A 14,649-nucleotide genomic window follows, 5' to 3' on the forward strand; every position below is an offset into this window, starting at 1 on the left:
CATTTGCCAACATTAAAATTAACAGGTCTGTCCTATGCCCTATTGTTACGGTGTCAAGCACTAGACTAGCATAGGTATTCCCTGTATCATCACCCTAGAGAAAACCACTGGCATGCAGCCCACATAGAGGCGTGCTTCCCATGTATACGGTGCAGAAATACAAATCAACACGTTACTTGTATAGACTTTGTTAAAATGTAATCCCCTGCTAGACATGTTGTCAATATCAAATACCCTGGACGACGGACACTGAAATATGCACCATGCTTCACTTCTCTTCAATATCCCATGAAGGTCATCCTCACTAGTCTTCAAAACTCTTCGACTTAGATAGCATTGGTATGATTATTATTAATACTACTTCATATGTCTCCAGATTTGTCTTGCTTCAATGTCTTAAAACAACTGTATAGGTTTAGGTATCTGCAGACAGGTGGATTATCCCACTGAAATGCCAGCATGGGATTTATTAGCAAATCTGCAGCCAATATCTATATAACATGCAGATTTCCTTGCAGATTTCACCCCTATATACTGAAAAGGTAAAAATCCATGGTGACAATTTGCAGCAGAAAATTGTGTGTTGCAGATTGAAAAGGCTTAAGCCAATTCCTGAATGGAAGTCAATTTCTGCAGTGTGCAAGTCTGTTAAAATTTCATCTACATGCCTGGCAAATCTGTATGTCAGACACGCAGCATTTGTACTACACTTGCATTGACCCTTGTGCTCCTATTTTATTGTCCAGTAAACTACCCAGCAGAATCTGCTATATGATGGCCTGATGCTATGTAAAAAGATGTAATGGTGGACATATTCATATTCCATTGCTGCAATCTAGGATTTACCTATTCTATTTTCTGTGGAACTGTCAAGGTGATAGATCTGCTTTAGTCAGCAGGTCCTCTGACTGTCCTTCAGCTTACTTTATTACTTGTCTTCCTACTACTCCTCACAGCTTATCCTTTCATTCAAATCATTTTTCTTTTTATTTCTCCTACACTGCTTAAAATGTCTATAGAGCTTAAAGCTCAGGTATTGCACATCTTCATGAAGCCCAAATGTTAAGAGGTTTCATAGAGATGTAAGGATAGGTTCACATCTGCGTTCCAGTTTCCGTTTGAAGGGTTTGCTTGGAGACCCCAGAACGGAAACCTAATCTGCATTTAAAAAAAAAAAAAGCATTTACCTTAGGAAACCCAAGACCATAGACTATAATGAGGTCCGTGTGGTTTCCACTCTGTTGTCTAGTCGAAAAATGCAGAGAGAAAATCCCCAAATGCAGACGTGACCCGAGCCCTAGGGTACACCAATACCAAATGTGGTACAATTCTTTATACCAAGATGCTGCTTTCAGGGGCTTCTAAATGCAGCACTAGAAGAACTACCACCTCTTGTAGCAGTTTTGCAGCGCTCAAATGCCATCATTAAGTCTGTGTACACAACATAGTCTAGTATGTGATGTACTGAACAGTCTTGGATTTGTTGTGGGGTACAAGTTCAGGTGACCACTGCAGCCAATCACTGGCTTCAGCAGTGACATGTAGGGTAATAGTGATGTATCAGCAGTGGTGTCACCAGTACCCAGCATGTGACTGCTGAAGGCAGAAATTAGCCACAAAAGTCAACTGGCCCTCTGAATTTCCAGCCCAGGTAGTTAGTGGACCGGAGGGAACAAGGAAAGAGCTGGCCAAATAGAACATCATGGATACGTTTCAATATATATATATTTTTTTTATTTATCCCAGAAAACTCCTTTTAATGTGAAGCACGTGAACGTACCCAAATGAATAACAATTTCCTTCACATAATGGCAACATAATGGTTAACACGAGTCACATGGAGAAAGGAAGGAGAAGTGCTCCTGTAATGTGGGTAGCATCGTGCTAAGCAGAGGTGCAGGGTGGATACTAAAGACAGAAAACAAGCCAGATGTCACATTCTCAGTACTGGGCTGGACCTGCTGCAAATCTGCATGACCGCTCTGCTAATCACTGAAACACATTAATAATAAATATTATTAAAATTCAATGCAGTTTGTAACCCTAGTCCCTTTACATATGAACCATGCAAAATTGTCAAAGCTCAAAACAGAGTAATCATTTACCATCCTCATATCCAACAGCATACAAATAAGTGAATGTATCACAGACATCTACCACGGTTGCTATTCAGAGGAATGAGAAATTGTGATTTCTTTTCAAGGCAGTGAACATGCACACATGACTATAGCAGCCTCAAAGAAAACCCAGTGCAATGCACACACTGTATGTTCCACAGGCCTGGATCCATTTATTTTTTTATGGTAATCGGGATTAGTTGCTCTCGAAATCAGAAAAGATATAATATCCTTTATTAAATATTTAATTTACCAAATTGGCTGTAAATGCAAATCCAAACTACTTACAGTAAGAGGAGTTGTTAAGCCACTAGCTATTGCAGATATTAAACGCTAAGGCCTTTTTCACATCTGCGTTCGGTATTCCGTTCAGGGAGTCTGCTTGGGGACCACCCAAACAGAATACCGAACATATTAGAAAGCGTTGAGCAATGAAGCCACACGGACCCCATAGACTATAATGGGGTTATAGTCTATGTTTTACTTGAAGTACTTTACTCTCTGCATGACTCATGCAAACACTGTGTGGAAACCATACGGACCCCATTATACTATTATAGTCTATGGGATGTGTGCTTTCATAGATAAATACTTTTTAACGCATTCGGTATTCTGCTCGGGGGGTCCCCAAGCGGATTCCCCGAATGGAATACCCAACGCAAATGATGTGAACCAGGCATCATTCTAAAGCCCAACTTTGCAAAGAAAAGTGTCAGACAAACCACTTCTTGACAATGTCAATGTCAAGTTATACTCTCAGACTCATTAGCAGTTTGTCTTTTTATGCCACAGTCAATAATTATAAAAAAATATAGTAGCTTTCTTCTGGAAATACTGCCACAACTGTCCATGGGTTGAGTCTGGTACTGCAGCTCAGCCCCATTAACTTCAGAGTTGAGCTGAAATAACAGACATTGCATGTGCAGCGGCCAGGCTCATCTATCAGGCTAGACGCTACAGCGATGCCTCCGGTCTGTGCCAGTCACTACATTGGCTGCCTATTCATTATAGAATAAAATATAAAGTTATCACCCTCATCCACAAGGCTCTCCATAATGCCGCACCTCCATACATCTCCTCCCTCATCTCTGTCTACCGCCCAACCCGTGTTCTCCGCTCACTCAATGACCTAACACTTACATCCTCTATTATCAGAACCTCCCACGCTCATATACAAGACTTCTCCTGAGCTGACCACTTCTCTGGAATGCTCTACCCCGGACAATCAGATTAACTCCCAATTTCTACAGCTTCAAACGCAAACTAAAGACGCATCTTTTCAGACACGCCTATCACAATTTCTAACATAAACCGTTAACCCTCCTCTGTCCCCGCTCCCACATTTCCCCACATGATATGATGTCATCTCATGCTAACTTTATAGGTCCAAGCTCCATCCACATGTTACAGGACACGACTGTCGACGGCTCATAAAGTCTTATGTTTATGTAATGGCAGTCACCTCTATTACAAAAGTGTCTGACCTCTGTATAAGCAATGCCGCCCCTGCTACCTCTTGTGTCACCCCCTCTACCTCATAGATTGTAAGCTCTTGCAAGCAGGGCCCTCAGTCCCATTGTGTGAAATGGCTTTCTTTGTAATGTATCTTTCTGTTTGTATTTGAACACTACAAATTGTACAGCGCTGCGGAATATGTTGGCGCTATAGAAATAAAATGTATTATTATTATTATGTGCAGATGGCCACTTTTTTATGGAATAAAGGAATATCCTCCTAATCCAGCATTGGGCAATTCATTTTCCCATGGGGCTGCATGAGAAATTGAAACTGTTCTAGAGGGCTATGCCCGCCACAGCAAATTTAGCTCCACCCACTTCTTAATCATTTTTCAATGTTCCCCCCACAAAGTATAATCCTACAGTCACCCTAACATTATACACCCCCACATTATAACGTTTCCCTCCAAATGTCCCACAGTATTAAGTCCCTCTCCTGGTGCCCCAGTTTAAACTAGCAGAAACTAAAGAGGACAGCTGGGGCAGCTGGAGGGGGACATTAAACTGTGGGGGTAGTTGGAGGGGAACATTAAACTGGGGGCAACTAAAGGAGATCTGTCCCTCTCCAGCTACCCCCCAGTACAATGTCACCCTCCATCTGCCTTCAGTTTAACTGCCCCCTACATTTGCCCCCAGTTCTCCCTCTTACTCACACATACGGTCTCTTCTCTCCTTATCTTCCATCAGTCTCCATTCCTGGCAGCTTGCTCTTTCTGTGTAACAACAACCAGAATGTCCTGTGTGGCTCCGCCCACAAAGGAGTCTTAGCCTATCCTAGTGAGCTAAAGGAGCTGTGATGACGTCATCACAGATCCTTTAGCGGACTTCCCATTCAGCATCTACTTTTATCCCACAAGCTATGCAGGCTGAACAGAACCAGTTAGAGGGCCGTACATTTCCCAGGTCTCTCCTAATCCCATTTAGCCCATGAAATACTGGAAGGAATAGAACAAACGTATGCTTAAACTGTGTGCTATAAAAGGTTTTAGGGGACAAAGGCTGATCTGTTCACACTTCCTTTTTCCTCTTAGATTTCTGTTGATTTTCACCACGAGAATAGTGAGACATGGGTCAAAAAACAGACACCATTGGATGGGTGGATCCTCATTTGTACCATGGATTCTATAAAAATGGAAGCCATGACTCTAACGTGACCAAATCCTTGGTCATTTAAATTATCAGCGATTCCATCATGTACATCAATTTTACTGTCTGAAATGGAGGACAACTTAATACAGCAGAAACATTTATTTTCCCCTGGTTGATGCTAAAAATATAGGGCACTCAGTTTACAGCCTGGGGGGACAAATTCTTAACAATCTTACTACTCTAGGTGAAAAATATATATTTGTAGAAATTTTGGGTAAACATGGAACATTAGGAATAGGAATAACATAGTTATTTCTATTATTGTGCTCAGTAGTACCATCATTTAGATTATTGTAAAAATCTAGGATTCTCAGGAATTATAAAAATATATTTGGTTATACCTAGATAGAAAAAAAGACCATTTTTCTGCTAGGTCCCGTGCAGCTCTCAGGTCATGACTTCAATGTATCTTATTAACATTGCCAATAGGAAGAGAAATACTTTTCCACATGAATTAATTTTAATTTCATGTTTAAAAAAATAAAAAGCATTGCATGTATATACACCAATATGAATCTTGCTGGTCATATGTAAAATGACCATTGAATAACTACACAGTCAAGCAACAGATACAAAATAAAGCTACAATTGTCCTGTATATTATTACAAACAGCTCCATAGGAACACACTTTGGAAAAATTAAACAGTACCAGAAAATGCTCATACAATATTCCCAATGTAGTCGTTCATATCTGATAGACCGACTGCCTTTTAATCCCAAGCATACAAACAGCAAAAACGTATTTTTGACATCTTCATTTTTGATAAACTGTATGCTCAGACAGTACGGCTTCTGGGATCATATTTTAGATGCCAAGACTGTATATTTCAGGTGATGTGTCTGAACTATTTTATGATGCTTTCCAGATGTTACTGTTTTCTAAGAGACATTGCAATCTGTTAATCATCTACATGAATAGGTTTTAGTGCATCTCTTCTTTTCGGCTCTATGTTCATCATCTTCTGTTTTCACCATGCAGTTTCTATTGAGTCTAAATCTACCTCACAATTATACAAGCAAGTAGATAAGTCCCAACCCTTATATTTATTATAATATTTGTATAGGAGGTCCCTATGATTTTGGCCATCCATAGACCTCTGGCCCAAACTTATGGTGGAGTGGGACATGATCAATTGTGTTTTGTCAAAGTGGGTGCATGTATGCATATCAATCCCTACATTTTCTTTCTTTATTTTGTTGGATATATAATAACATGATTTTATTGTTCACTATTTTTTCTTTTGCATTATGGCAAAGCTTTGTTGGATTATAGGCAAACCACCACTTAAACCTAATAGGCTCTAGTAATGTTTTGTCTCTCAGATGGAATGTAATTGGTTCCAGGCAGAGTAAGAAGTCGACCTGTGACATAATTGGCCAAAAACTCAAAACTACATAAAATGCCTGCACAAAAAAGCTGTAATAATTATAAAAGGTTTCATTCTCTCTCAACTGTGAAGAGTTGCAACAAGTCATAGTATTTGGGTTCATGATAGGATAACTATTAGCTAAAATAATACCGTAAAAAGCTGGAAGTAGAGAACTACTTCAATTAACCGCGCAAACCTGCTTTTGGTATAACTGACTTGAGCCACACTTGGGACTTTGGGAATAGGGAGGTGTCCAAGATAACTATTTTTCAGACTATAAGATACACCTAGATTTTAGAGGAGAAAAATAGGGAAAAAAAATTTTAAAGCAAAAAACAGTAAAATATTTAATATATGGGAGTTGTAGTTTTGCAACAGCTGCAAGGCCACATAGAACATTTTTTTGCGGGGTCAGATGTACTTTTTAGTTATACCATTTTGGGAAATGTCTATTGCTTAGACCACCTTTTATTTAAATCAGAGGCAAAACGGTGAAAAAAAAATGACAGTTATGCGCTTTTGATGTTCTTCGTACAGGAAAAATATTAGTGGGCATTTTTGGACACAGGGACACCTAATGTATGTGTGTTTCACAGTAATTTTCTACTTTTATATTCTAGGGAAAGGGGTGATTTAGAATTATTTTTTTTTATTATTATTATTTTTTTTTTACAATTTTATTAGCCCCCCTAGGGGGCTTGAACCTGCAATCATTTGATTACAAGTCCTTTATACGGCAATACAAGTGTATTGCCATCTATGGGAGATTCTATATATTACTATTGCAGATGGTCATAGACCAGCCGTAATAGTAATATTGCTATGACAGGTCTGGGAGCCTTCAGTAGGCTCCCAGCTGTCACTGGAACAGGTCAGCTCCTGTGACCTGCTGCGCAAGAGCCGGCCTGCAACTTTTCAGGTATGGGGCCAGTGGGGAGCGGCCCCAGGGGAGATTTGTAAACTTTGGGGGGGAGGGGACTACGTACTAAAGTCTACGATCAGAGAAGACTCTGATCATGGGCATTAGCTCCGGGTCTCCGCTATACGTTACAGTGGAGATGCTGAGACCTGGTTGCTATGGCGACTGCTCTGAAGTACAGCAGCCGCTATTAGCTTTACAGACCCAGCATCCGCTAGAATAGAACGGCGGATGCCGAGGAGGGTTTCAGCTGCCAGGGCCTGCAGCATCGCCACACTCCTGCCGCTGCAGGAAAGCAGCGGTCTCAGGAGCATGGCGATGCTGCAGTTCTGCTCCTCCACCCCCCTTATAGCCCACATTCGGACTATAAGATGCACTCCTGTGTTACTCCCAAATTTGAGGGGAAAAAAGTGTGTCTTATAGTCCGAAAAATATAGTACATTCTACTCGCACAATAAATAAAATAAATAAACTGCTGAACTCAGAGTATTCGTCCCATCTGTAATCACGCAGTACTGTATTATAAAAAACAAAAAAACAACCAAATATATATATTTTTTTATTAGACTGTATGGCATTTGTTTTCTCCATAATGATTTTTACAGAGTACTGACACTGTTAATGGCCTCACATATGGCTGATTTATAGCTGTTGTCAGAAGTCCATTTACTGTATATTACTTAGTAATTCTGTCTCTAATTGAAAGCTTCTGTACATGGCTATGCTCCTCAGTCTAAGCATTCTAGAGAATGATCTGCCATGTTCTGCCTATAGCAGTCCAGGACGGATTGTGGTAGGAACACAAAAGACAGTGTCTTAGTTTCTAAACAGAGTAGGAGGAATTGGAGATATACTTGAAAACAAGATGCAAGCTGGTTAGCTCTGTCAAGCAACAGATTGAAACATGTTTCATTGTATTTATATTCTCTAACAAGGAAAACGACTTGAAGATAGGACTGGTGTTATAGAAATGAATTGTTCTGTATTGCTTTCTACAAATACAATAATCTTTGAACACTTTCTACAGTACCTGTATATGTGGACAAGACAAATCAAAATAACTAATATACACATATACACACATATATACACCATTCAATATCACCTACACAAGTTTCACATCTATATTATTTCAATTAGAGTCACTCGCAGTTTTTTTTTCAGCTAGCAGAAAAAAATGCAACATGCCCTATCTTCACACAGATGCTGCGTCATCCCAGCTCGAGACACCCACCTGCTTAGGCCCATTCATCCAGGCCTAATCAGGAGCGAGAGGCTGATGCATTGCATTGGCATCCTGTCGCTGCTAGCTGCGCAAAAAAACCCACAAGGCAGAAAAGGTTTCCGCCGCGTGAACATAGCCTAAGAGTGTGGTCCTTCACAAAAGTAGCAGGATCTGTCAACTTCCAGATTATAAATATTGACTCCATCACTACATGACCAGATTCATTATCATTAGGTGTCATGTAGTCATGAGTCATTGATCATATATCGCTTTACTACATGTTTCCGTGTAGTCCTAGTCTAATTCTACTTCCTGCAGAAGTATACATATACATCACATTTTGTGTTGTTTGGACTTGACCAATCAACAGTGTCCAAACATCTTAAGAAAGGCTGCACTACTTAGGTCAGTGGTTCTTAACCTTGTTTGAGGTACCGAACCCACCAGTTTCATATGCACATTCACCCAATCCTTCTTTAGTGATAAATCAAATATGATTTTTTTTTCCCAAATTCAAGACATAGGTATATGTTTTTTTTACTGGTACACAAAATGAACCGTGCATATGGCCTAGGGTTCGATTGAACCCTGGTTAAGAACCACTGACTTGGGTATATGCTAAGAACCCCACTCACCAAAGCCGCACTTTAGGGGTCTGTTAATGGTGTGTAGGGACTTCCCCAGATCGTCAAATATATAAAATGATCAAACTGCATTTTGTCTCTCTCTATAGTAATAATGGGTTGACTTTCTCTTACACATGGTTTATGTAGTGGTTGAAGTGTTCTACCCAATAACCTTCTTGTTAACATCAGGGACAACCTGATAAATGTGTAGGTGACAGCATTGTGAACTGGAGACTCTGGACCAGTTGTTTGCAGCTGCTGGACCACAAGTACCAGAGTCAAATCTGGCAAATGAACATTACGCTGGCTCGAAACATACAATCAGATCAAAATGATGTCTGTTCAATGACCTATGATTTGTTTTGCTACTGTACGAATCGCAGAAAATTTAGAAAACGAATTGTATGTACTTATACATGTGAAAAGAGATATTGTCTCTGCGAAAAGTGTACATGTTAACACCTGTCATTGTTAACGTACGCAGAAAATTGTAACCATAGTTACAAATTTCCAGGAAGGGAGGTATGAATTATACAAAACCACGTTACATTAACCATCAATGGTTTGTGTGCTGAAATCCTAGCATAGGAAAAAAACTACATCAATTTAAAAAACAAATGTAACATATGTTTTAGCTTGCCTGAAAGGCAATGTGTGTGTGCGTATATATGTACATACACACAACTACTGCACATTAAAAATATATAAGATAAGATAAGATAATCCTTTAATAGTCCCACCTTGGGGAAATTTCAGCGTGTTACAGCAGCATAGTAATACAGATACAGGATAATACAGAGTAATATGTTACAGACGTAGACGCAGATAAGCTGAGAAGAGAAGATATACTAGGAGTCCATGGCAGCTAAGGAAAAACAGAAGAGAAAGAGGAAGACCTCATGGTCATCCTCATAATCATTAGTTCTCTGTGCGGAGAGCTCTTCGTTTGGTCTGATATAACATACCATCTCTACATACAGTGTTGGCCAAAAGTATTGGCACCCCATGCAATTCTGTCAGATAATACAAATTTTCTTCCAGAAAATGATTGCAATCACAAATTCTTTGGTATTATTATCTTCATTTAATTTGTCAATGGAAAACCACAAAAAGTATTGTCAAAAAGCCAAATTGGATATAATTCCACACCAAACATAAAAAAAAGGGTGGACAAACGTATTGGCACTGTTTGAAAAATCATGTGATGCTTCTATAATTTGTGTAATTAGCAGCACCTGTTACTTACATGAGGTACCTAACAGGTGGTGGCAATAACTAAATCACACTTGCAGCCAGTTGAAATGGATTAAAGTTGACTCAACCTCTGTCCTGTTTCCTTGTGTGTATCACATTGAGCATGGAGAAAAGAAAGAAGACCAAAGAACTGTCTGAGAACTTAAGAAGCAAAATTGTGAGGAAGCATGAGCAACCTCAAGGCCACAAGTCCATCTCCAAAGACTTGAATGTTCCTGTGTCTACCGTGCGCAGTGTCATCAAGAAGTTTAAAGCCCATGGCACTGTGGCTAACCTCCCTAGATGTGGACGGAAAAGAAAAAATTGACAAGAAATTTCAATGCAAGATTGTGCGGATGGTGGATAAAGAACCTCGACTAACATCCAAACAAGTTCAAGCTGCTCTGCAGTCCGAGGGTACAACAGTGTCAACCTGTACTATCCGTCGGCGTCTGAATGAAAAGGGACTGTATGGTAGGATACCCAGGAAGACCCCACTTCTTACCCAGATACATAAAAAAGCCAGGCTGGAGTTTACCAAAACTTACCTGAGAAAGCCAAAAACGTTTTGGAAGAATGTTCTCTGGTCAGATGAGACAAAAGTAGAGCTTTTTGGGAAAAGGCATCAACATAGAGTTTACAGGAAAAAAAAAGAGGCCTTCAAAGAAAAGAACACGGTCCCTACAGTCAAACATGGCGGAGGTTCCCTGATGTTTTGGGGTTGCTTTTCTGCCTCTGGCACTGGACTGCTTGACCGTATGCATGGCATTATGAAGTATGAAGACTACCAAAAAATTTTGCAGCATAATGTAGGGCCCAGTGTGAGAAAGCTGGGTCTCCCTCAGAGGTCATGGGTCTTCCAGCAGGACAATGACCCAAAACACACTTCAAAAAGCACTAGAAAATGGTTTGAGGGAAAGCACTGGAGACTTGTAAAGTTACCAGCAATGAGTCCAGACCTGAATCCCATAGAACACCTGTGGAGAGATCTCAACATGGCAGTTTGGAGAAGGCACCCTTCAAATCTCACTGACCTGGAGCAGTTTGCCAAAGAAGAATGGTCTAAAATTCCAGCAGAGCATTGTAAGAAACTCATTGATGGTTACCGGAAGCGGCTGTTCACAGTTATTTTGTCTAAAGGTTGTGCTACCAAGTATTAGGCTGAGTTTGCCAATACTTTTGTCCGGCCCATTTTGGAGTTTTGTGTAAAATGATCAATGATTTGACTTTTTTTCATTCTCTTTTGTGTTTTTTCATTGCAAGCAAAATAAATGAAGATATTAATACCAAAGAGTTTGTGCTTGCAATCATTTTCTGAAAGAGAATAAGTATTTTCTGACAGAATTGCAGGGGTGCCAATACTTTTGGGCAACACTGTACATATACCCACATAATCCTCAACACAAATTTCAACTCCAAGAATGACAAGGTTTAAGATTATGCAAAGTGAGGAAGTAGCAGGTGTCACTAAGATGTGCAAATTATTGAATTGTTAAACACCTAACTCCATTCTGAGGCACGTGGGAGGGGCATAAACAATAGATGAAAAGCAAAGTTTTTTTGCCACATAAGGGAGCCTTCACACGGCGTTTACGCTTGGCTCATTCTGAACGTAAACTCGTTGAGAGTAAGCAGCGTAAAAAACAGATCCCATTGACTTGAATGGGTGCCGGCATATGTGCGTACCACATTGAAAGCAATAGGTAAAAAAGTCTCCCATTGATTTCAATGGGTAGCGAGCGCGTGTATGACGGCACCCATTGAAGTCAATGGGATCTGTTTTTTAAGCCGCTCACTCTGAACTAGTTTATGTTCAGAATGAGCCGAGCGTAAACTCCGTGTGAAATCTCCTTAAAATCTAAAAAATCACTTGTTGCAAACAAGAGATCTTGGTCTATCTCTCTGGCAGATTACTACTCACCTAGACCGAAATGTCAGCACTGTTCTAATGGTTGAGAAAATAACTATGAAACTGAATAACATCAAGAAGTGTGTGGAGGTGAATTCTGTATGGATGGATTGTCTGGTTGGAAAAACGGTAGCAAGTGATCCACTCTGTGCTGCAAGTGAAATTAGAACATGGCAACAATACAAAACTACCACACAAATATATAGTAAAACATAATAAATTTTATTAGTAACTACTAAAATAGTAGAACAACATAACACATATAGAAAACAAAAATAACATAATACAAAAATTTGATGTGGGGGTAGGAAGGACTACAAGTACCAACTTGCCAGCAAAGTAGGTAAGAAATGGATGGCCAATGATAGTTATATAGGGAAGGAATGGTCTTAGGTTTTATATATAAACATGTATAGCATATTATACTAGGTGAAAAAAACACCTTACCACCATCATCAGTATACTAGACCCAAGATCCACACTATATCCCATAGAGTATATCAACAGAGTATTGCCACCATACATACCAACAATGGAACGCCCATTGGGCATTTCCCCCTCCTTCAATAAGAGCGCATACTATACTTTTGCCCTCTGGTTGTCACATACAGGTATAATGTAATTTCCCCCTGAGTCTTCCTAGTAGGGTATTCTTATGTAATAACCTCTGTGCATAACCAGGAAGTTTATTGGCGCTGTGACCCAGGCGTTTACCATTGTACAGGTCGCAGCGCCAAAAAAAATTGTCGCACCAAACACTTACACAACACATACACAAAATCATGAATAAAGCTTACATTTCACCCAATCCCTGTCCATATCTGAGCTTTCTAGAGTAAAATACGTCTCTAGTGATATCCGTTACTCGCTAAAATAATAGCAATAACGATTATCACCAGAGATAAATGTCTAGATTGCTAAAATTTTTTATAGGGGATGGAAAATAATATTTTTATGTCAAGTCCTATTGAATTTGCATGCACAGAATGGGTTGATGCATTTCTGCGATTTTAGCGTTTCTTTAACACCCGCCCCTGTAAATATATACATGTGTGCTATTTATGAACTCCTCACATATTGCAGTTTTTTAGAAAGTACATTTTGTTTGCAGAAAGGGATTGCTTGAGCCGCACTTTAGTGGCAAATTTGAATTTTGTGCAATTTTTGCTTGCAATCTCTGTTTGCCGCAACGTTGCATGAAGCTGGTTGTATATATGAAACATTAAGTTGTGTTTTTATATACGGTATGCTGTGCAATCTCAAAAAAGTTAGATTTTGGTGTCACAGTCACAGTTTGGTAGGTGTAGTATAGATTTTTAACATATTAGTGAATAACAGCAAAAACCTGATTGTCTTCTGTATTCATGTTTTTTGGAGTCCGAGCTCTTGTTGTAGTTGATGTTTGCGGTACATATAGTATATATACACAATAAGCTATTACTTTAAATGTATTTTATACATGAATGTGAGATTGAACACGAGCTTTAGGTGCAAATAGGTGTTTTAAGGCATTTTTTCCAAAAATGTTTTGTGTTTGTCACAAAGTTGCATGAAGGTGGATGTGGCTATTGATAACCCATTGACACATTGGTAATGTTCAGGTTGTTTACTTAAAAAATGTATATAGGGTTTAGGGGTTCACTTGCTTTTCACAGTGTGTAATCCCTACATTTTATAGGATACTTTTTTAACATTTCCAGCTTCAAAGCAGATTATTGTTCCTTCCAGTTCTAGCGATTTTCTGAAGACTCGTGCGTGCGGGTGTAGGCCATAGTGATATGAATTAACTCTGCACATGTTGAACTCTTATTTTTAGGAGGTTTGGTGCAAATAATTTGTTTGGTTTCCACTTTTAACAACTAATATACATTTATTTGCATTTTTTCATAAAAAATTGATTTTAAATCAAAATTGCATGAAGGTGCCTGTTTATATACTGTACAAAGTGGCATTATGACAATGCTTTAGGTGTCTACTTTAAGAAAATATATACCGTAGGTATGGGGGGGGGTTTAGATTTTTTTAATGTTGCAATTTAGGTTTGATTTGTCTGTCTCAAAACTGTGAAAATTGCTCTGGCTACTGGAGTTGCAAAATTTCCAGAGACCCTTGGCAGTGAAAGGGTTAACCCTCTATAAAACATAAAAAGGGCTTTTCAGCAGTAGGTTTTTTTTTTTTTACACAACACCATGACCATGCACATAAACATTGACATTATCTTATAGAGTAATTTCTTTTTGGTGACACATTGTATTTACATAGCAAAAGCACCACAATGGGGTCCAACGTTGCCCCTCCATACTTTAACATCTTTCTGTCCATTTTTGAAGGAGACCATATCTATAACAATAGACTTGGATGAGCACTAGGCCATATGCTGACCGATATACTGATGACATTTTTTGCACGTGGAGGAGACCTGTTTTGACCCTTCTACAATTTCACAATCTGATCAACTCCATACATCCTGAGCTGGGCCCTCTGTCATGTAGTCCCCACATTTTCTCCTTCCTTTGCCTACTACATGCTAGTAATCGGTAATAATAATTCTGTTCCACAACCAGCTGTCTTACTATCTACTTT

The 14,649-nt window shown here is 39.3% G+C and overlaps 1 protein-coding gene across 4 annotated transcripts in view; it reads right to left on the reverse strand.

Moving 5' to 3' along the window:
- Positions 1–14,649, reverse strand: part of PSD3 (pleckstrin and Sec7 domain containing 3) — a 396,137-nt gene that overhangs the window by 133,659 nt on the left and 247,829 nt on the right. The window lies entirely within an intron of this gene.

This window comes from Leptodactylus fuscus, chromosome 1, assembly GCF_031893055.1.
Source record: "Leptodactylus fuscus isolate aLepFus1 chromosome 1, aLepFus1.hap2, whole genome shotgun sequence".
NCBI classification, from domain to species: domain Eukaryota; kingdom Metazoa; phylum Chordata; class Amphibia; order Anura; family Leptodactylidae; genus Leptodactylus; species Leptodactylus fuscus.